This window comes from Schistocerca americana, chromosome X, assembly GCF_021461395.2.
Source record: "Schistocerca americana isolate TAMUIC-IGC-003095 chromosome X, iqSchAmer2.1, whole genome shotgun sequence".
Lineage (NCBI taxonomy): Eukaryota > Metazoa > Arthropoda > Insecta > Orthoptera > Acrididae > Schistocerca > Schistocerca americana.
This window is the reverse complement of record NC_060130.1, coordinates 431,526,928-431,548,659: the sequence shown is the minus strand read 5'-3', so window position 1 is coordinate 431,548,659 and position 21,732 is coordinate 431,526,928. Positions and strand designations below refer to the sequence as shown.

General features: G+C 40.5%; 1 protein-coding gene across 1 annotated transcript in view; it reads left to right on the top strand.

The window, feature by feature from the left end:
• Nucleotides 1–2,082: 2,082 nt before the first annotated feature.
• Nucleotides 2,083–21,732, top strand: part of LOC124555637 (UPF0587 protein v1g245604) — a 138,393-nt gene continuing 118,743 nt past the window's right edge. The window contains exon 1 of the mRNA XM_047129615.1: nucleotides 2,083–2,250. The gene's annotated coding sequence lies outside the window, so the exon portion shown is untranslated. The remainder of the gene's footprint in view (nucleotides 2,251–21,732) is intronic.

The window sequence follows — 21,732 nt, the reverse complement described above, 5'->3', positions numbered from 1 at the left end:
AATGACACTTCATCCTTCATTGATAACTCTTGTGTTAGCTTATTTGAAACCCCCAAATGATATCTATGTGTAATCCACTTCCACATCCAGTATGTCTGAAACCATTTTTATTTGGCAATATTTCTATGATGTCTTGAGCCACAATCTGAGCAACAACATTGACACACACATGTACATTTCAGATGGTACCACCTTGAATACACGGCACCACTGCCACCATACCACTTGCTGTGGTGTGACTTCAATTACATGTTTAAACCCAGCCTAAAGTCACAGTCTAACATAACAGTCGCGACTCTCACTGCTGTAATAGTTGTTACCGTTTGACAGCTGGAGCGAGTGGCGAGAAAGGAGAACTTCAGATACGTCGTAAGAGTAGTGTTTCTTTTGCATCCCTTTCCTACGTGATTTACGAAATATTTGATTTATTTTTTTTCCTCCAAGTGTTTGTGTAATATCAGAAGACATATATGTTTCTAAAAACTATTCTAAAATGAGCACAAGTAGGGATAAACCTCATGAATCCAGTGGCAAGTTACAATGCATTCGTGAAGTAACACTTGTGATGTTGGATAGAACTGCAGCTTACCACGTTGATATTAACGGAATATAAACACATAGATTCACACGTAAGAAGCACAAACATGTACCTCTACATGCAGAAGGGATCGACGTCTCGTTTATCGTTCCATACTACTACGTTTTAGTCATTGTCACCTGTTGCCACAAGTACGACCTTCATCTTTATACGTATTATTCTAAGTGGGACGAGCAACTGCCAAATACCGGGAGAAATATGCTGTGAGTGTAAACCCCAAGTCCTCAAAGCCAATAAGACTGTCAGAAGTGCTATCAAATGTTAAATTTGCCATCAGAGATTTTTCATTGAATGACATATGCATTAGTTTATCAGTATCGGAGAAATTCTGTACGTTCTGCTTTAAGAGATTGTCACTTACATCACATTTTATTTGTATGCCTTCCACATACTTCTGTAATGTACACACTGATGGAAACATAAAATATTCTGACAGAACCTTTATGCCTGACTGCTGTAATATAATAAATTTAGAGCAAACAGCTTAATTTTGTCTCTCCATCTTGCAGATGGCATGCTAATCTGGCTTAACAACAAGCCAAGGGCACCTTTCTTCAAATATTGGGATCCTACAGTCTTCAAAATTTGTTCGTAATTCTTCAGTTGATCCTTCTGATACAGTTTCTGTTGCTGTCTGTACTTAAAATGATAGTCACTTTCCTTGTCCCATTACAGTTTTGCACGAAGTCTAGCGATCTGCAAATTCTGATACTCCACTCGCGTTTTCTAAACACGGACAACTGCTTAATTTTAGCACTTCATCGTCAAAGCATACCTGTGTTGACGACTAGATGAACCTGGCACCGATATATGGAGAGTTGAACATTCTGCTTTTGTGCCTTAGGAGTATTTTACACCTTTAGACGGATTATCGAACCTTTGTGGCAGTCTCCTCTTCATCGTCAGTTGAGGTGACGTATTTGGAATGTCAAACAATGTGGTTAACTGCATTCCGCACAAGTTTATTATTGTCTGCATTCACGAACTGGTTTTGTTCGATGTGTAGTGGACAAAACTTAACATTATTATATAGGTAAGCATGGCCTTTTCCATAAGATCTTCTCCTCTGCTATTCACTAGCCATTTTATACTCCTAAAATGAAACATTTATGATCAATATACATGTAATTTGCAAGCGTATCCTGACGATGCAGTTTAGTGACATGATGGTATATACGTCTCAGGGTCCTTAGGAAACGTAAAAAAAGACAGATGTAGTATCTTCTTCTTGTTATTGCTGCAATTTATTGCGCTACGGTACGCTCCCGTTTGTAAAAACCATTGTACAAACTAAAATAAACAAGTATTTTCGCTAAAGTTTTCACGATCGCACCGAACTCAACAGTTTAACTTACTGGCCGCTTGGAGCGCTGTTAGCGCAGTAAACAACAAAATCAAGGTGACGTGTCGCGACTGTTATGTCAAACTATGCTAAAGTTAAGTGGCGCCACTTTAGGTAATGTGGGGAAACCGGCATTTCTTACGGGAATCGAAATATGATGATCTTTGACCAAGACGCTCAGTGACGGCAGTTAGACACAGTTTGGCAGAGGAAGAGGGTGTGTGATTTTGAGTGGGTTAGTTGCCGGCGTCCCATGCTTTAGTAAAATCGCTCATTTTAGATGTGACAACCTTCTTACGTGCTTGTAAAGGTTAGTACTATCTGTTTTGCAAAGTTTATAATGTTAACTGAAGTTGCTTTTTGTTTATATGATTTGATGTAGTGTTGCATGCTATCGGTAGAGTGCATTTAGTGGGTTTCACGTAAAGAATCGTTGTGTTGGTTACTTGTAATTGTTTGGTGTGTCAGATATTGGCGAATTTGTTCCTATGTGTTATACTTGAACAACATATCTCATTAAAGTTTGTTGCGATACTCTCTTCTGTTGTGAATAATACTAATTCGTTTTGTTGTCAGTGACGGCATGTATCAAAAGTTCCTTGCGTATAACGTATGTTGTACACTGTAAGTGTGGAAGTTGTACCAGCTATTCTGTATGCTTTATTGGTACAAGATGTCGTATGTGCATGACTAGTCTGAAAATTTGCCACTACTAACTAAAATCCAATCTTTGCAGCAAATCGGGTCCCGATTGATGTTTTTTTGTATGGTGTGAGTGTTAACGTGCATGACAATTTTTTGATTGTATACAGAAGAGGGTGTTTTTCTTGAATTTGTTGGTTGCGTCATTAGTTCAGTTAATGATTAATTAAGGTGGTTTGCTATTGTTGAATTTGCCGTTGTTATATAAGTAAAGTTTTTAACACTAGTTTTTGGAACGAGTTGGTGTTTCTTGATATTTCTAGGCTTAGGTCACGTCAGGTTATCGATACCAATTTTTGGAGACAATTGAGGATTGGTGAACTTCTTGTAAGTTACATTGATTGGTCAAGTGAAATTTCAATACCAGTGTTTTTTTAAATTTTTTTTATTTTTTTTTTTTTTTTTTTTTTATTTTTTTTTTTTTTTAGCTAGTTCGTTGTATTCTGTACTTCATATATGTAGATAAAGTGAAATTACCGATACCAGTTCGTGTAGATTGGTATGTGATGGTATAGTAGAGTTCAGTGTATTTACTTAAGGCAGTTGAAGTTGATGATAAAAATATTGTGGGTTTCGTGTAGTCCTGGCTTACTAGATTTTTCCTTAAGTTAGTGTTCGAGTATGTATTATGAATTAGAATTGCTGTGTGTTTTGCTTGTCCCCACTCAAAACCCCTGGTGGTCCCGTTAGTTTCGTGTTCTTCTGTGAATTAATTTGTTTGTATTTTGTAGAATGGCATTTTCCCCACCTGCTCCTTAAATGTGTGACAACATGGTCACCATATTGCATCAGGGCGAATTGGCAATGTCTGCCACCTTGATGACAGCGCTCAAAGCTGACGCACGGTATCGGGTGTTTTAGTTTTATCAACTGGTGTGACGATAGTTGTTGGCACTTCCCTGTATGCAGTAGAACATGTGCGTTACTATATACAGTCTAAGCGCATTTGTGCACCACATTTGGTAAACCCGATGCAAAACCTGACACTTTGTGAGTGCACTGTGCAAGTACTGAACATCTGCAATATACGAGTACTGGTGGTCCACCATCAGAGGTGTATTTCAAGCAGCTGCAGGCGCAACTACAATGCCAGTACCAGCTGCAGAATGTACAGCTACAAGAGCAGTGGCAACTGGTGTACCATCATCAAGATCTCCTCTGGGCGTAAGAGCAACAGCAAGTGGTGTTGGTTGCTGCGTTACACACAGGGTATACCAAAGTAGGCAGCAGATAGCACCTGAGAAGTACTACACTGAAATTTCCTCAGGGTAGCAAACTTGTTTATAACAAAGCCATCAACAAAGTGTCACGCTAGATGTGAGACCAGTCCCCGTAACAATTGACGGTGACCGAGCGAGGTGGCGCAGTGGTTAGCACACTGGACTCGCATTCGGGAGGACGACGGTTCAATCCCGTCTCCGGCCATCCTGATTTAGGTTTTCCGTGATTTCCCTAAATCGTTTCAGGCGAATGCCGAGATGGTTCCTTTGAAAGGGCACGGCCGATTTCCTTCCCAATCCTTCCGTAACCCGAGCTTGCGCTCCGTCTCTAATGACCTTGTTGTCGACGGGACGTTAAACACTAACCACCACCACCACAATTGACGGCACAAGTCTGCCACTACCTGCGTGTAATGATAAGGTCAGTGAGATGAAGTCACATTATATGTGGCATCCAAGTGCGGAAGTGCAGTTTCTCTCTTTCAGGACCCGACTTACATGGACAGACTGCCCAGCCCTATGGTTAAAAGCCACATAATATTTAAGCCTTTCAAAGTGGGATGAATATTTCTACCTTAGTTAGATGTTTTGGAAGCAATGGATGTCAGTGTAGATAACTGTAGGAAAAGGGAACCCCCCCCCCCCAGTCCTCCCAGCCAAAGGCAAGCATGCCTTAAACAGCAACTTGACAAACAGTGGCAACATCCCTCCATAACAACCTACAGCTGGTGACATATTTGAACCTACACTTATGGAAAGCTTCTAAATGGCAATTTATTGTTATTGAATCCACCCACTCTATTATGGGCCTGTGGTTTCTTCCTATGACTTCAAGTTTCAGTTGTGGTGCAGTTATCCTGGGCTAACTCAGTGCAGTGTTCTGACTGCATTTTGTCACAGGACCACCTTTACTCTTGCTCTTCTTCACAGTATTTGTCAGTATAATCAGTGGGTGTTCTAAGCCCCCCCCCCCCCCCCCCCCACACCACTCAACAGTGCACCATATATATACTACAGCAACCCCTCATGTCTTTCACCACAGAGCCGTGCTCCTGACAAACATCAGTCCACCAATGTAGAATTCAGCACAGTGGTCCAGGCAGCCATAGCATGACCATGTGAAAGCACATTGATGTCTCATTTGTAGTTTGAAGCAAAGAAACCGGTCAGTTGGCAGACGTGGTTGTTATAGAGCACCGAATTCTCAAACACTTCTTAGCCTCTGTCTATGAGACACATTGGAGATTTTGTGTTATCTTTCTGGGCATATCTTTTTTTTTCCGTGTTGGGCCTTGTCAGTGGCTATGACCAGATCCCAGTGGCTCCAGAGGACATACACTGAATGGTTATAACTACACCTGTTTGTACATGTCATACAGGCTGCATAATGCAACACCCTTTCTTAATGATGTGCTAAGGACCTAGACTTCTGTTTCACATACATTGATGATGTACTGATGCCATCACCTTGGCCAGAACAACACAAATGTTGTATCTGAGTTGTTTTCTGCCACTTTATCAACTATGGAACTCCTCTGAATCCCACCAACTGTGCTGTTAGTGCTACAGAAACAATGTTTGTCAAATTTAAGATATTTGCTGCTAGCACATGCTCACCTCCAGAAGTCATCGCCCTGAGTATGTATTTCGTTTCAACCACAGTGCCAGAACTGCATCCACCCCTAGACTTGATAAACTTTTACCATTGCTATATACCTCATGCTGTTGAAGTTCAGATGCCACACTACACAGCCCCTGACGGTCACACAGCTTTTGGTTTCCCACGTCTCTCATGGAATCATGATACACAGGAGATGTTCAAAGCATGCCAGGTAAGTACAACATAGGGTCTGCTGCTCACATCTTCTGCTTGTATTTTTGGAGTGCCAGATTGCAGATGCTTCAGCCCATTCTGAGTATGGTTTTGCGGCAGCATGGTCCTCCAAAAATGCTGGCAGTATAATGGTGCTTTTGGCCACCAATCTATACCGAGCTCCTAGCTGCCTATGGAGCCAGAAAATATTTCAGGCTGAAGTCCTCCACTATATACACCAACCATTGTCTGCTGGAAATGTGTTTGCTAAACTCTTGTCAAATTGGCAGCACATCTTAACCAATAGAACTCAATGGCCTCTCAGTGGTGCAGTACAAGGGTCATGCTGCAAGGACCATCAGCCCTTCAGCTGTAGTGAGTGCCACTGCCAGCTGCTGATGTAGCTGTGTGCTGCAATGAAGCTGCAGCCACCAATGGTTGTATTTAGCCACATCCGTATGTCACTGTGTATATGAGGTGTTGTATCGAAGTAGTCATCTAAGCATATGCACTACAAGGGAACTGGTGAGAACACTTAGTATTGTGTGGTGTGCAGGAAGACTGCCACCATTCCCTACCAAAAGTGCAAAGCAATGTCATGTATAGCCACCTCTTGGAACTTTGGTTACTACTGACAGGTTTTGTACACCTGCATGTAGATATTGTCTGCACCCTGCTTGTTTCTCTTAACTTCTTCACAGTGATGGACGGTCTTATTGGGTGGCTAGAACACTAAAAGCACAGGCAGTGGAGAGGATGACCCATGTTTCTTTATGTTCATTTGCATAGCACATTTCAGTTGTCTGGATCAGGTGACATCTGTCAAAGGTCAACAATATTACATAGGAGTTTTCCATACTGTGGTGCAACTGTAAAGCATTCTCCTTGGAAAAATGACCACATCATATAGCATCTCATGGAATGGTAAAGAAAACTTTATTGTTCACTTAAAGGTGAGTTTACGCTTGTGCAACTTTTTGTGCCCACTAAATGCATGCAGCTGTTGCCTGAAGAGCTAAGGAGGCACATACACTGGTGCAAAGTCACATATGCCTCTGATTTGTGTGCATCAGCCACTGTGCACTGGTGCTGTTCTCCCTGTTCGGTGCTTTGTTTTACTACATCCTACAGTTAAAATTGATTTTCGCATGCATTCAAATTTGCCTTTGCTTTAGCACTTTGGCAAAGTGGTGCAATGAGAAACACATGGAATTTGAGCAGCATTATCGTGTATTTCCTTTTTTCTGACTGGTTGATTCCATGGATTGTAAAGGCAGAGTGAAGCTAATTAACTGTCCAGTTTCTCACAAATAACCAGAATGTAACAAAGGCAAACCAGAGCAAAGAAACTTTTGTCCATCCTACTGATGAAAATGTGTTAAAGATAAGGAGTGATTCTGGGGTCTTTGATGTGCCGAAGCTGTCTTGGTTGCTTTACAAGTTGCTTTCATTTAGTAGTAATTTATATTGGAGAGACCAAATAAAATAACACAGAAATCTCTAGTGGAAGTATGCATTCATAAAATCCTTTATGATTTGCAAATGTAAGTGTAAATACAACATCTAGTATCTGCCATTTCTTCATTGACCAGTAGCCAGTCCTTGTCTGTTGCAGATCCATATACTGCAGAAACTGCTTCCCTCTATGTTCCAAAAATTTCATCTATCACCACCTCTGGCTTCGCCAGAAAATTGAGTTCATCACAGCAACAATAAAATGCCATGATGTTTCAGACTCTTTCTAATGCCTCAGTCTATGAGCTTGGGTCGACAGAAGCGTCCGATCCCACACGTCGGCTTTGACCCGTGACGTAAGGGTGTTGTCGTGTGTGACGTCATGACAGCGCAGAGTTTGGTTTGTGAGTGTGGCGTGTTTGTAGATGTCGTCGTGTTGTGGTTTGTTGTGCTCTCTGATGGGATGTTCAGGGTTTTCGTTTGTGTGGTGTAATGGGCTCAGTTTGTTTTTGCTCATTATCCAGAATTTTTCGAGTGTCGGCTGTGTTTGTAGTGGAATTTGTTTCAGTGAGTTAACGATTTTGTGTGAAGGTTAATTTAGTGCTGTTCGCTGTACATCGTGTGGTAATTTTAGTAAAATTAATTGGTTGTTGTTTTTGTTCAGGAATGGATATGACGGATAAAATTAAGAGTGCAGGTCAAGGGAAGTGTTTGATCCCAATGTGTGGCTGTGTATGTTGATATTGGTATCGGGAGATGTTTTTGAGCTATATAGACCGAGGGAAGTGTTTGATCCTAATTTATGGGATTGGGAGCTGCTGTTGAGCTATATAGGTCAAAGGCAGTGTCCGATGCCAGATGATATTGTATTTAGTGGTATTTGGGGAGTTTTGTGATGTCGGTGTTTTTTTGTCATTTTGTGTGGTTTTGTATGGAGGTGGGTGTCTAAATTTGTTTATATTTAGTTTGCCCCCACCCAAAAACACCCCATTTCCCACTCTTGTCCCGTTAGTGTCATTAGGCTTTTTGTGGAAAGTGTGTGTGTTTGTTTTTCGATGTATTTTCGTCCTCATAATGTGTACGTACCGACTTTATATGCGCCATATTGGAATCGTGGTTTATGGTCGTTTCTGCCATATTTGTGACGTCATGGGTCAAAGCAGACGTGCGGGATCGGATGCATCCGTATTTCCACGAACTCTCTAAGTGCACCAAAAATGCACATTCATAATATAAACTGAAGGTCATTACAACCATTTTTATTTGATGCTTGTTATTTTTTCCTCAATATAAAGTTATCTCCTGTTCAGAATTCATTATGATTCACGCTTTAGGGAAATGAAATACACACAATGGCAATTTCTTGAGCTATTCATTGTAAATGTTAAGTATATAGCAAGTGTTTCCCCACAGTAAGCCGTATGTTAGCTAGTCCTCTCGCGGCTTTTAGGCAGTGTTCACATTGGCAGCTGGGCTGTGCCTTGCTGGCAACATTCGATATGTTTACTATTTCTGATGTGATGTGAGGTGGCAGCCAGAGCAAGCTGATGAAGCTACACTTCAGGTTCTGCAGTAGACATATTAGATGTCTCCAATCTGTTCTTAACAAAAGTGTCACTGCACAGGGGATTTTTTATGAATGGTGGGGAAAAATTATAAGTATTGTACTGATACATGCAAAGTTTTTTATGAGTTTTATTATTAAAATAACATGTACATAGTCCATCTATTTTCATAGACTTGTAGCAATATGAAACTAAAGAGCAATATTTTCTTATGTCCTTTTATTATTTCAGTTAAAATGGTGAAATCACAATGGGGAAAATCTCAGATGTACAGAGAACAACTTAAAAAAAAAAAACCTTGGTAAAGTGAGATTAGCTGGTCCATGGGGAAAGTCCATCAAAATGCAGTACCACTTGGCCTTGGCTGCACTAAACGAATTTCTTAAAAGACGTTTTAATGCCAAGACCTCCTGTGTGCATAGTTACGTGTCAGTGGAAAGAGAACTAGGGAGCCAAATGGGATTATCTCAAGAAATTTCACTTTTTAATCTGTCTTTCACAAAAGGGTCATTCTGAGAAGTCATTATTAGCTCCAGTCAACGAACCATTACCACTATCATGTATCACATAATTATAAAAGAAGAAAAGATACTTGTAGCAGCTCAGGTATGAATTGGCTTTGGAGGCACACAGACTCCATCCAATATGATGACTAGACCACGGATTTTTAGGTCGTAAAAAGTGTGTTTTAGGCACCTAAAATAGGCTCCTTCAGTAGTTCATTTAGGCTATATAAAACCTAAAATAGGCTCTAATAAAAATGATGCAGAGAAAATAAAAATAAATTAAAATACTCAGTGTTGACAGTATGAACATCTTATTAGGCATTAAAACAAGGGGAATGAATATTTACACAGTTACAGAGCACAGCAATCTACAACATTAATGTTGAACATAACTCCAAATATTTTTGAGTTCCTGCAAGATAAAGATCTCCGTAAAAAAAGATGTGGCACTGGTTTAATTAATACACTCGTAGTTTCACATATTCTGACCATAGTTGACTTCACAATAAATAACCGAAATCTTTACTAGGTTTTCTAGTGAAAAACTGTGGTGCTTGTCAGTCAGAATCAATTTATATGCTGATAAAGAACGTTCTACATCAACAGATGTGACAGGGGTGTACTTCATTTTCGGCACATGTTGGACAGGAATGCTGCAGTCAGGAATGCTGGATTTTCCACTAAGTATGTCGGCAGCTGCACACAACTCCTTCAGGCCATTGTTCTTCTGCAAAACCGTTTGCATTTTTGCCCGTACTTTTCCCCCTACTTCACCTGGTGCTTCATTAATTTTCATTTTGACTTCTTCAAGCAAAGAAATATTGTCGTAGATAGGTCTCCCTGAGCCTTCTAATTGTGAAATTATTCTTGCCATAAATATGTAGTGGGACCTAATGTAAGATAAGTCTCGTTTTAAAGAAGAATTTTTGAGTAACTCCATTGCTGCAGTTACGGATGCAGCATCCTCCGGTATATTTTCAACCACCTTCTGGACAGCTGAGAGATGCGTACTATAGTATTCTGCTGCTATCAGCCACGTGCGCCAGCGGGTGACAACAGGCTCTGGCAGCAATGGGACGTCTGGAAGCTGTTCTTTGAATGCCTGTATTCTTGATGGTGCATTAACAAAAATTTTCTTCACCATAGATATTACTTTATCTACTTTAGGAAATTTTAGCCATACTTGCTCTGCTATGCGGTTGATCCCATGCACTACACAAGTTAAGTGCAGCATCAATGGGTAGAATACTTTTAATAGTTGAAACGGTGCTATCATATATGCAGCAACATCAGTGACGGCCAGAAGCACCTTATTCTCATTCACTCCGTTTGGGTATAGCACCTTAAGCCCATTGTTCACAAACTGTGTTATTGTTTGTTAGTTAGTTTTTGCAAGCTGTTTCGAGTAAATCAAATGAGTCCTGGCTGGAGCATCTGGATCTAGCTTGCCAATAATCAGGTTTGCAATGTAATGGCCAAGACTGTCAGTAGTTTCATCCACAGAACTCGATATGCAAGATTCTCCAACATCTTCTCGGATTGTGTGCAATGCAGCATTGTAAGCTGAATCCACATAATTCTTACGTAAAGTTGACTCTGCAGGAATAGACTGATGGCAGTACTTCTCAAGAAAACCTCTGAAAATAGGGTTTTCTAGTTTCTGAAAGGGGATGTTTGCTGTCACAAGTGCATGACACAAATCATTGCAGAACTTTTTTTTTTTTTTTTTCCCGGAGGATTCACCAGATTTATTGGTTAAAAGAGTTTGCTTCAATTTTTACTTTCGTGCAACATTAGATTTATGTGCAGATTCTAGCTGCATGCTGAGTTAAGTGAGATTTCTTAACACTCGAAACCTAATACGAGAGAAAAGGGAAATGCAGTTAGAATCGCAAATAAAGAGTATTTCGTATTACTAAAGGATAGCGATAAAAAATAATCCTGAGTGACAGGAAAATAAGAAGTCTAAGAAAAACATCAAAAACTTTGTTACATGCTCAGTAGAAAATAATTTTCACACCTGTTGTATAGGCTAATGCGGAAAATCTTGCAGCCGCTGCCTTACATGAGTAGACTTTGAACTAGCTGTTTTCGGCATGGCGTAGTAATCTCACACAGAAACTAGATTTTTTTTTTTACTGCGGTGCATGGAAGCGGTAGGGGAAGTACCGTACTTGTTGCTGGACATATGGCACCTGACAGATGGCCGCCCCTTCTGAACAAGCGAATGGAATCTACCGGTGCTTCAGATGAAAACATCTCACTACTGGCAAATTATTTTTCGAACCGGAAAATTCACGTATGATACCTTTCACGAAACAAAGTAGTTTGATACGACTGCCTGTAGACAGCAGCGAGAAAATGCGCGAAGGGCAGTAATTTAGCTATAGATGGCGTCTACGATTAACATTGTGATTTTTTTAATCCGTGCTCAGCTTAAGGCCAATGAAACCGTTTCTTTGCGAAAATACACAGCTGGCCAGAATCCTATGAATGAAATATTTTCAAATATAACATTTAGTACTCTCACATTCGATTCTAATGTGTAACTCGAATCTTTGACCGGTTCCCATTCGCTCACCAAAGTTAAGCACAGTCGCGCTCGGCGCGTACTTGGGTGGATGTTCATTCACCTGTGCCGAGTGCTGTTGGTAGTAAGGCAAGCAAAGGAATTGTAAACAGTCTCTAACGAACTTCGCCTTCGACGAGACGTAAAGCCCTAAGTTTACTTCCTTTTTCTAATCTTTGAAAACACAAGAACTCTGTCAGATTAACGAAATAGGTACTTTTTAGGATTTTGATGCCGAAATAGGCAAAATTAGGCGTCAACGTCGAAATACGCAATTTTAGGATAGAACTAACGGTATTCAGTTTAGTTAGTCATGAAACGCGTAAGTACCAACTTATATGCAAATTGGAGCTTAGGAAAAAAATAGGTTTTAACCTAAAGATCCGTGATCATATTTTTTACATATAAATAATAAAACACCTATAAAGAGTATTTGGTGTTAACAGGGATAGCGATATAAAAAAATAAAAAAAGACCGAAGTGTTAGGCAAATACGAAGCATGAGCGCATATCAACTAGCCACCTTGCTGCACGCTGGGCAGAAAATATTTTTTTCCATCTGTCGTATAGTGTGGAAAAACTTGGAGCCACTGTCTTATATGATGAAATAGGCACTTTTTTTAGGATATTAAAACCGAAATAGGCAAAAATAGGCACTAACATTGAAATAGGCTTTTTTAGGTCCTATAGAATTAACGCTATTAAGTGTAAATAGTCATGAAATGCATAAGTACAAATTTTTATGCAAATAGGAACTCAGGAACAAAATAGGTTTTTACCTAAAATCCGCGGTCTAATGATGACTCTTGTTCCTTTCCAAGGAGTCTCGGGAGTGCAGTGAATGCCCTCCTCCTTCAAGGACATTTGTAAAATTTAAAATACAAGCACTTATGTATAATGAATGGGACAGTTCTGTGAAAAGTTTTCCTTCAAAACAGTGTGCACTAATTCCTCTTATTTTGTCATACACAATTGTTCTTTTGCTCTTGTACTCCTACGAAAATTTATCGTTTTGGAATTTTTCTTGATTGTGCTGCAGCAGATAGTGAGGTATACTACAGTTCAATGTGTAATACGGATAACTTTTTCACAAAAGTTGTTTAGTTCATGTAAGGGAAAAACGTAGGTAAATGTTGGTTAGTGTTCATGAGATGAGTCCCTAACCCAATAAAACACTGAAGTCATCTTTCTGTAAGATGGCTCAAACTGGCCAGCAGTGAAATGGTGGCTGCGCCTTTGTATCTACTACTGTGTATGTCAGCTGTCTAAGGGTGGGAATACACCTGATGGTTTCATTTCTACTGGTTTGAACTGAATGAGAGTACAGTCCTACACCTGAAAAAAATTTGCAGTGTGAGATCAGGTGATCCAAAGAGAAGGCCATTGAAAGTAAGTTCCACTAGGCCTTGGTTTCATCATGGATTTTCTACAAAAGTATTTTTTCTAAGAGCTGTGTACAGTTCTGTGAAGTTGAGATAGGTAATTCTCCAACTAATGGTATTGCACTCTCCCAGAAATACGAAAGCGAAGATATTGGAGAGAAAAACTTTGTGTATTTATCACTTTAGATGTAGAAGCAGCTGTAAATGTACTTCTGTTTCTGACATCTGCGTTTTTCATTCCAGCTAGAAAGCAATTAAATAGAATCTCAGGTTTTTATTATAGTCAACTCTCACCACAATCTCATCGTACATTAATTTATTCTCTTCTAGTTTCATATATGAAATGTACATTCCACTTAATTGTAAGCTGTGGGCAAAAATTGCTTGTTTGTTATTTATGATGTGAGGTGTGGGCTGCTGTATGACCATAGTAGATGACTGCAATGTGATCAGTAGCCGCCAAGGGAAAAATTAATCTGTGTCTTCTGAACACAGATGGTTAAAATTCTATGTTAAACCTGCTCAAATTGTCACCTTGCACTCCCAGCATTGATGCCCTTCAGTAACTCACATATACTTCTGAAAGAAAACAGTGTCACCACCATTTCAAACACACTTCTGTGCTTTTAGCTGTATTTCACTTGCTGTAATGTGTGGGCTAAAAGTAGTGAACAGCAGGCTACATGCTATCACACTTTACCAATACAAGATTTGTAAATCAAGTACACGTGCTTGACAAATAGCATCATTTCATAATGACCATTACGAATTATGAAACGGTAACTAGTTTAAGAAGCTAAGATCCCAAACTACCACAGGTGAAAAAATCAGATTTTTAAACCAAATACTTTCGTCAAAATCCATTGAGAAATGTTATGCAGCTAAAAAATCGGGTCAACAGAAACGTCTGATTCCACCCATTGGCTTTGACTCATTACGTAAGGCTGCTGTGGTGTGTGACATCACGACAGCGCGGAGTTTAGTTTGTGAGAGTGGCGTGTTTGTAGGTGTTGTTTTGATGTGATCGGTGGTGCTATCTGGTGGTGTGTTTGTGTGTTAGGTAATGTTTTTGGTTTAGTTTGCGTGTTATAGGTGGTGTATTGTTGCGGTCGGTGGTTCTCTCCTCTGGTGGTGTGTTTAGGGTAGCGTGTTATGTGGCGTATGGATTTCATTTGCGTGGTAGCATTGCACGTGTGTGGAATAGGTGGTGGCTGTGCTTTCAGCGGAATATTTTTCAGTGAGTTAACGTATTTGGTTTTGTTATGTCGATATTAATGTACTTTTTTTCTGTTCGTCATGTGTTAATTTTGGTAAATTGCTTTATGTCTTTAGTAGGTATGGATATGACTGACAAGGTCAACAGTTTTTGGTTGTCGGTGATGATGTGGGACAGTGCGTTGTCTCTAATAAAATTTCTTCAGCTATTCGGCCTGTTGGCTGAAGTGAAGTGTTCAGTGTGTCGTGAAGAAATGAGGCTTATTAAAGTTCCTGCATCTCGGACCAGGGACAGCTATATGTGGAGATGTAAGGATAACAGCTCAAGGGAAGTTTTTGATTCCAGTTTTGATTTTCTAGATGTTTTTTTTGTATAGGATTAAGCGTGGTGATGGTGAAAATCTTATGTAACTTACTGTTTTTATAGTGTGAAAATTGGGAAAGGATTTCCCCCCTCCTTCAAGCAGTTGTGTGTCCTGGCCCAGTGCTAAAAACACTCAGGTGTGAATGGGATCACTTGGGTGCATGTGATGAGAGAGGCATGCACCTACATACTTGCCTCTAATTGCATATGGTACAAGCACAGGCACATGGTGACTAGGCACAAGTTACACAGATGTAAGTGCATCTTAAGCTTGGTGTTATGCCTTGCAACTGAGTCTTGGGTTTACACACTCATTACTATTGCTGGGAACTCCATAGTGCACTGGAGGACTGTGAATGGTCTGTAGAAGGGTTAACTTTCAGCAATTCCTTGTGATTGTTGAGTGAATTCTTCCTGCTGTCTGCCACACCTGGCCTGCACAACAACTGGGTTCATAACAAACCTGCAGATGATGATGGAAGAATTGGGACCAACATTTGCTTTGCACCACTAGCAAACAAGCAACATTTATTTTTACAGACCCATCCATAATTAAACATTTTTGTGCCATGTAAAGTTTCAGAGCTGCCTTACCAAGACCCTTGCCTAGTTGCAGAATGGAGGGTGAAAACACTGATTTTCCTAGTACAACTGAAAAAGAGAATCCATGTTTTGCTCAGTGTAATCAGGTATATCTAAGTGCTGAAGATGCTGTTAAATCACTGGCTGCTACCACACAGGTCCATGTTCATCCCCGCAACTTGGCCCACAACTACTAAAAATCCACACAGAGTAGCCATGACAAACATCCAGAGAAGAGGGCTTAACTATGACATTGCAATCCAGTATGGATCTACAGGCGATAACAGAACATAAAATATATATATGGTTTCAGAGACCCAAACTTCAACAGTAGGGAACCAGCAACACTGGGGCATAATTTTACCAGGTACTATGGGTGACTACCCGCAGGAAGAACTCTGCAGTATCACAACAGCATAGAATCTTCGAACCAAAAACTGTATGGAGTAGTTCACCTAGTGCCACATATATTTATCCCTGATCCAAAACACAGAAACTTTGCTTAACCTCATAAATTCCCTGCAAACATTAGTACTTGACATACTTTGCCAGCAGACGTATGACTGGAGGAACTTTATTTTTGTCACCATATCACCTCTGGTGGTGTGAAATGGTCTACTAGTGATTTTCCTTGTCAGATACATTACTAATAACAGAAGAAAAGCAGAAATAGATTTTGCATTAATAACCTGCCAAACTAATAATCCCAAAGCTGAAAACAAATCTGTGACCAAAAAACTACTGAAACAACTTGCTAACAAAGCTCCAAACACACAATTCCAACATGAAGTACAGAAGTAGTATAAAACACCTGACAGATAACACTTCACCACACCAAACAGTTGAAAGCAACTTCAAAACATCAACATTCAACACTAGCTCGCACCAACACACATGACAAAATGCTCTGTTCAGACACGATCCGTTTCACATATGCTGCGCAACCATGACGTCACATGTACTGTTAACATCACAAGTTAAAGTTTGCAACCAGTACCACACATTTCAGTTCCTTGTTTAAGAGTATGAAGTGCCAGGAGGTAAGTGTACTTCGAGGAAATTGTCTCTTATATTATTCGTGAATTGTATAAATGATCGGACATACAGTGTAATTAGCAGGTGATACAGTGGTATACAGGTAATTTACATCATCAGAAAATGTGAAATTTACATGACTGACAGATGCTAAGCTTGAACTGATCCTCAATGTGAGAAAATTTAATGTGCTGCATATAAACATACAAAATATGTTCTGTTAAAGCTTCCTGGTTGAGAGGTCATGCTCAGTATATAAAACTATTCCCTGACATTTAGTCTCTGTGGGAGACGTCTTTGGAGATAAAACTGCAACTGTCGAAGATGTCTTGCAGTCAGAGACGAAACATCAGGGAACAGCTTCATATATCGACAACTGCCTTTCAGCCATGAAGTTTTAACTGAAGGAAACATCAGCCATGAAAGCATACAATTTATGAAACAACCTTACTTACACTCTTTGGAAATTTCAAGAAATTTGACCCCCCCCCCCCCCCACCACTGCTCCCTTAGCAGCAGTGGTATCAGTTGAGTGACCCAAGACAGGTGTCAACAATGGTCTCCTCACTGCCAGTGTTGTTGACCTATCTGTAATATAGGGACAAGGGTGCATCTGATTTATATGTTGCTGTGCAACTCCCAATAGTAAGAATATAGTCCCTCTGGTCGTGACCTACAGCTAGAAAGTTCTTATAATTCTCCAAAAGTGGCAGTAGCAATTCTGGGACCAGACAGAGGAGCTGCACTGCCAAATTTGACTGGTGTTTGCAATACATTTATATTGGACTTTTGTGGTTAAATAATATTTCACAAAGGGTGCTCAGAAATGATCACTACTGAATTGCAACACATATTGTGCCTCAGTCACCTTATAAAGAAATTTACTGAAATATCCAGATTAAGTCTGCAGCTTGTGGTCTCACGGTAGTGTTCTCGCTTCCCGAGCGTGGGGCCTAGGTTCGATTCCCAGCGGGGTCGGGGATTTTCACCTGTCCCAAGATGACTGGGTGTTGTCATCGTCGTCGTCGTCCTCCTCCTCATCATCATCATCATCATCCATTCCCATTACAGTCGGAGGAAGGCAACGGCGAACCACCTCCGTTAGGACCTTTCCTAGTCCGGCAGTATGGGTCTCCTGCATCGTTCCCCTACACTCTGTCCAGAAGCTTGGGACGTCATTTCCATTCACTCCAGATTAACCGTGTATCTGTGAGAGATGCCTGTGTGTGCAGGGGGTGTCAGGTGGCTGGTTTTTATTTGTGGACTTACGTGCCGTGTCACATCTGTAAAATGTATGGACCAGGATGTTAATGACAGCTAGCCATATACAATGTACAAAGATATGAAAAATCAACACAAATGTGATCATTGGACTGCTGTCTGGGATGCGCAACTTGTGCAGAACTGGGAAATAGAGGGTTCACATCATGACATTGTTAGTTACTGGAAAATACAGGCATATACATTTCTCTGCAAACTGTAGTGGATGGGAGTGAGGAATAACAACTTCCATTGGAACATAAATGACAACTCCAGTATCCCTCTTAGGAGAGGAAGAAGGGAGGAAAGTACATTGATGGATATGTGAGAGACATTAGAGGAAGAAAGGTCCACGAATAGGAGGTGCCTTGGTCAAAAACCTAAAGGCTAGTAATAACAAGCACAGGTCACAGCAGCAGTACAAAATGTTAACGTCAGCCCACTCAAGTACGTCATACTTGAGTGCATCTTCATCTTTAAAAGTGACTGAAGCTCCAGGACTCGCTCTGTCCTTTTAAACCAGCAGACCACGCTACTGCACATGTGGCCACTGATACACAGGCCACCAGAGACTTTGATTGACAGCAAAGAGGTACAACATACGCGTGAAATTAGATCTATGGCTGCATGGTCTATCCACATGGTGATATCGATGTATCACTGTGAGATGCACCATCACGACGACTTTGTGAGTTTGACGGAAAGTGCTGGAGTCCATGATTTGTCCAAGCTGAGGCCCCTATCTCTATTAATTAAATTCATCGCAAACTGAATTTTAGTTGCATCTTTTGCTACTGAGTGCCAGAAAGATGAAGTCGAGGCTAAAATTTTGACGTTACCATACACCATAGTGTCCAGTGTCAACACAGAGCTCTGCCACTGCCGATTTATTAGGTTGTAAGAGCCAGATGTACCTGCGGTGCTCTGTGCCTATCTCATGGACTGTATGTGTCGTCTGTCTGGTGTATGAACAGCCACATTCAGAGGGGATTTTGTAAACTCCAGACTTCTGAAGCACCAAATCATCTTTAACAGAACCCAGGAGGGTGAAAAATCATTTTCGCTTTGTGTTTTCTGAGAATCCGTCCTATTTTTGGTGATAGGCTTCCAATGTATGGCCATAAAGCCATGGATTTAAAACATTGTCTCTTCTGCATTCCTTATGCCCTCTGCTGGTTTCATTTGTAGTGTGTTACATATCTACTGTGGAGAGTACCCATTGGCCTTAAAAAGTCTTCTCAAGTGTAGGAGCTCATACTCCAGACTGCTTTCATCAGCAATGATGTGTGCTCTGTGTACCAGAGTTCTGAGAACACTCATCGTCTGCAAAGGGTGGTGGCGACTATTTGCACAAAAATTTAAATGTTGGGTCAGTTTCCGATATACTACATGTCCCAAGTGCTGTCATCTTTGTGTCCTACCAAAACATCCAAAAATATGAATGCACTCAGCTTTCTCGATTTCCATCATGAACTGAATTTGTCTATGGATGGAATTGTGATGATTTAAAAATTCTTTTAATTTATCGTCACCATGGGGTCATACTACAAATGTGTCATCAAAATAACTCCTAAATACTGTGGGCTTCAAGCTGCAGATGCCAGCACCTTCTCCTCAAAGTCCTCCACAAAAAGATACCCACTGAGGGCGACAAAGGAATTCCCATGGCGACACTATCACTCTGCTCATAAAATTAATTATAGAGTTAAAAAATATGTCGAGGTCAAAACATATTGAAACAAAGCCGATATCTCTCAATCAAAGGTTTGCCAATGAGAAATTGTAATTCTGAAAGAGGAACCTTTGTTAACGACAACACTACATCGAAACTGACTAGTGTACCAGAACTGTTCAGTTTGAGTGATTTTAGTTTGCCAATGAAGTCCACGGAGTTATGTATGTGATGTGCGCATATTCCTACCAGAGGCCTCAATAATGAGGATAAGTGTTTGGCACAGTCATGGGTTGGCGAGCCAATGTTGCTCACTATTGGATGCAGAGGAACACCATCCAATGATCCATATGAAAGTCCATAAGGCATCGGAGTTACTGCACCACTTGGTTTTGAATCTTTGCACAACTTCTGGTGGAAAGGGTGAGTTGTTTGGAAGTGAATTAGTCTTCCTTACCACCTGGTTGGTGGGGTATTTACTGATCGTGATGTATGTGCTGTCACTCAGTAAATAGTTCATTTTATCATGATAGTCATCACGATGCATAAAAACAGTGGCATTACCTTTATTGGCTGGAAGAACTAGTTTCGGTATCATGGTGGAGGTTATGTAATGCAGCCCCCTCTACCACAGATATGTTACCCTTTTGTGGGTGAACCTTCATAACTGCAAGTCAAATTTCACATCTTATTTCTTCTCCTGATTCCACAGAAAGACTTCTCCTGATTCCACAGAAAGAGGTCAAACAGCTTCTTCAATGGCACTGATGAATGCAGGTATTGGTAAAAACTTTGATGTGGGTGCGAAGTTCAGTCCTTTACTTAAAACCATCATTGTAGCATCATCTAAATCTTTATCCATCATATTAATGATGGAGTGTCGAATAATAATTTCTTGCTGCGAAGACATCTCATGCTGGCTAAAGTTTGCTGTCTGTCTTGATGTGGCTACGTCATGAACCCAGTCTGACTCGGCCCACATTATACCATCAATCCAGGTCCATGAGTTGTAGGGTAACTCCACAGATACCTTCAGATGTAGGCTGTAAAGTTATTCAGAAGCCAGGTCCAGTTTTTGGTGGGTAAAGCGGATCCTCTCCTTACCAATAGCAGCACCAGCTTAAAATCCTACTTACGATAGTCAACCTAAATAAAATGTACTAACCTGGCTAACTTTGGAACTATGCCATGGTCATTGCACCTTAATAAAGAACTTAGAGTTCAGTAACCTCGCTCTCAACTGTCTTAACTTATCCAATCAGTGAACACGTAAAACCATCTCCTTTCTGAAGAGGCACTTCATGTGCATAGTTTCCCAGTGCAGTGTCTGTTCCATAAAATTTTAGGCATGCAGCCACATAAACTACTACTTCTTCTTCTTCTTCTTCTTCTTCTTCTTCTAATATTTCAGCTGTATATTGTCCAGTCTTATTCAGAGTGAGCTGAGGTGATTGATGGTCCAGCACTTGGCCCATCCTCTCAAATCGAGATGGTGGTTCTTCCAACTGATAAAGGTAATGCCACTGTTTTAATGTCTCATGATGACCGTCGTGATAAAATGAATTGTTTACTGAGTGATAGCACATACCTCAAGATCAGTAAAGACTCCACTAACCAGGTGGTAAGGAAAACTGCTTCGCTTCTTTCCACCAGATGTGTGTGAAGACTGAAACCAAGTGGTGCGGTTCCTCCGAGGCTTTATGGGCTTCCAAAGATCCGTAAGAATGGTGTTCACCTGTGTCTGATAGCCACTGGCTCTCCAACCTATGACTGTGACCTAGTGCCGTTATTAAGGCCTCTTGTGGCGAAAATGTGCTCATCGCATACGAACTCTGAGGACTTCATTGGCAAGCTAAAATCACTCAAACTGAACAGATCTGATATGTTAGTCAGTTTCGATGTAGTGTCGTTGTTCACAAAGGATCCTCTTTCAGAATCATTCTCATTGGCAAAACCTTTGATAGAGAGATTTCAGCTTTGTTTGAACATGTTTTGACCTCGATATATTTTTTACTCAACAACAAATTTTATGAACATACTGATGGTGTCACCATGAGTTGTCCTTTGTTGCCCTTGGTGGGTGTATTTTTTATGGAGGACTTTGAGGAGAAGGTGCTGGAATCTGCAGCTTGAAGTCACAGTATTTAGGAGTTATTTTGATGACACATTTGTAGTGTGCCCCCATAGTGAAGATAAATTAAAAGAATTTTTAAATCATCCCAATTCCATCCATAGACAAATTCAGTTCATGATGGAAATCGAAAAAGATAGGTGCATTCCATTTTTGGATGTTTTGGCAGGACACAAAGGTGGTTGCACTTTGGGACATGCAGTATATCGGAAATTTACCCATTCGGATTTATATTTACATGCAAATAGCTGCTACCGTCCTTCGCAGACGAGTGTTCTCGGAACTGTGGTACACAGAGCAGATGTCATTGCTGATGAAAGC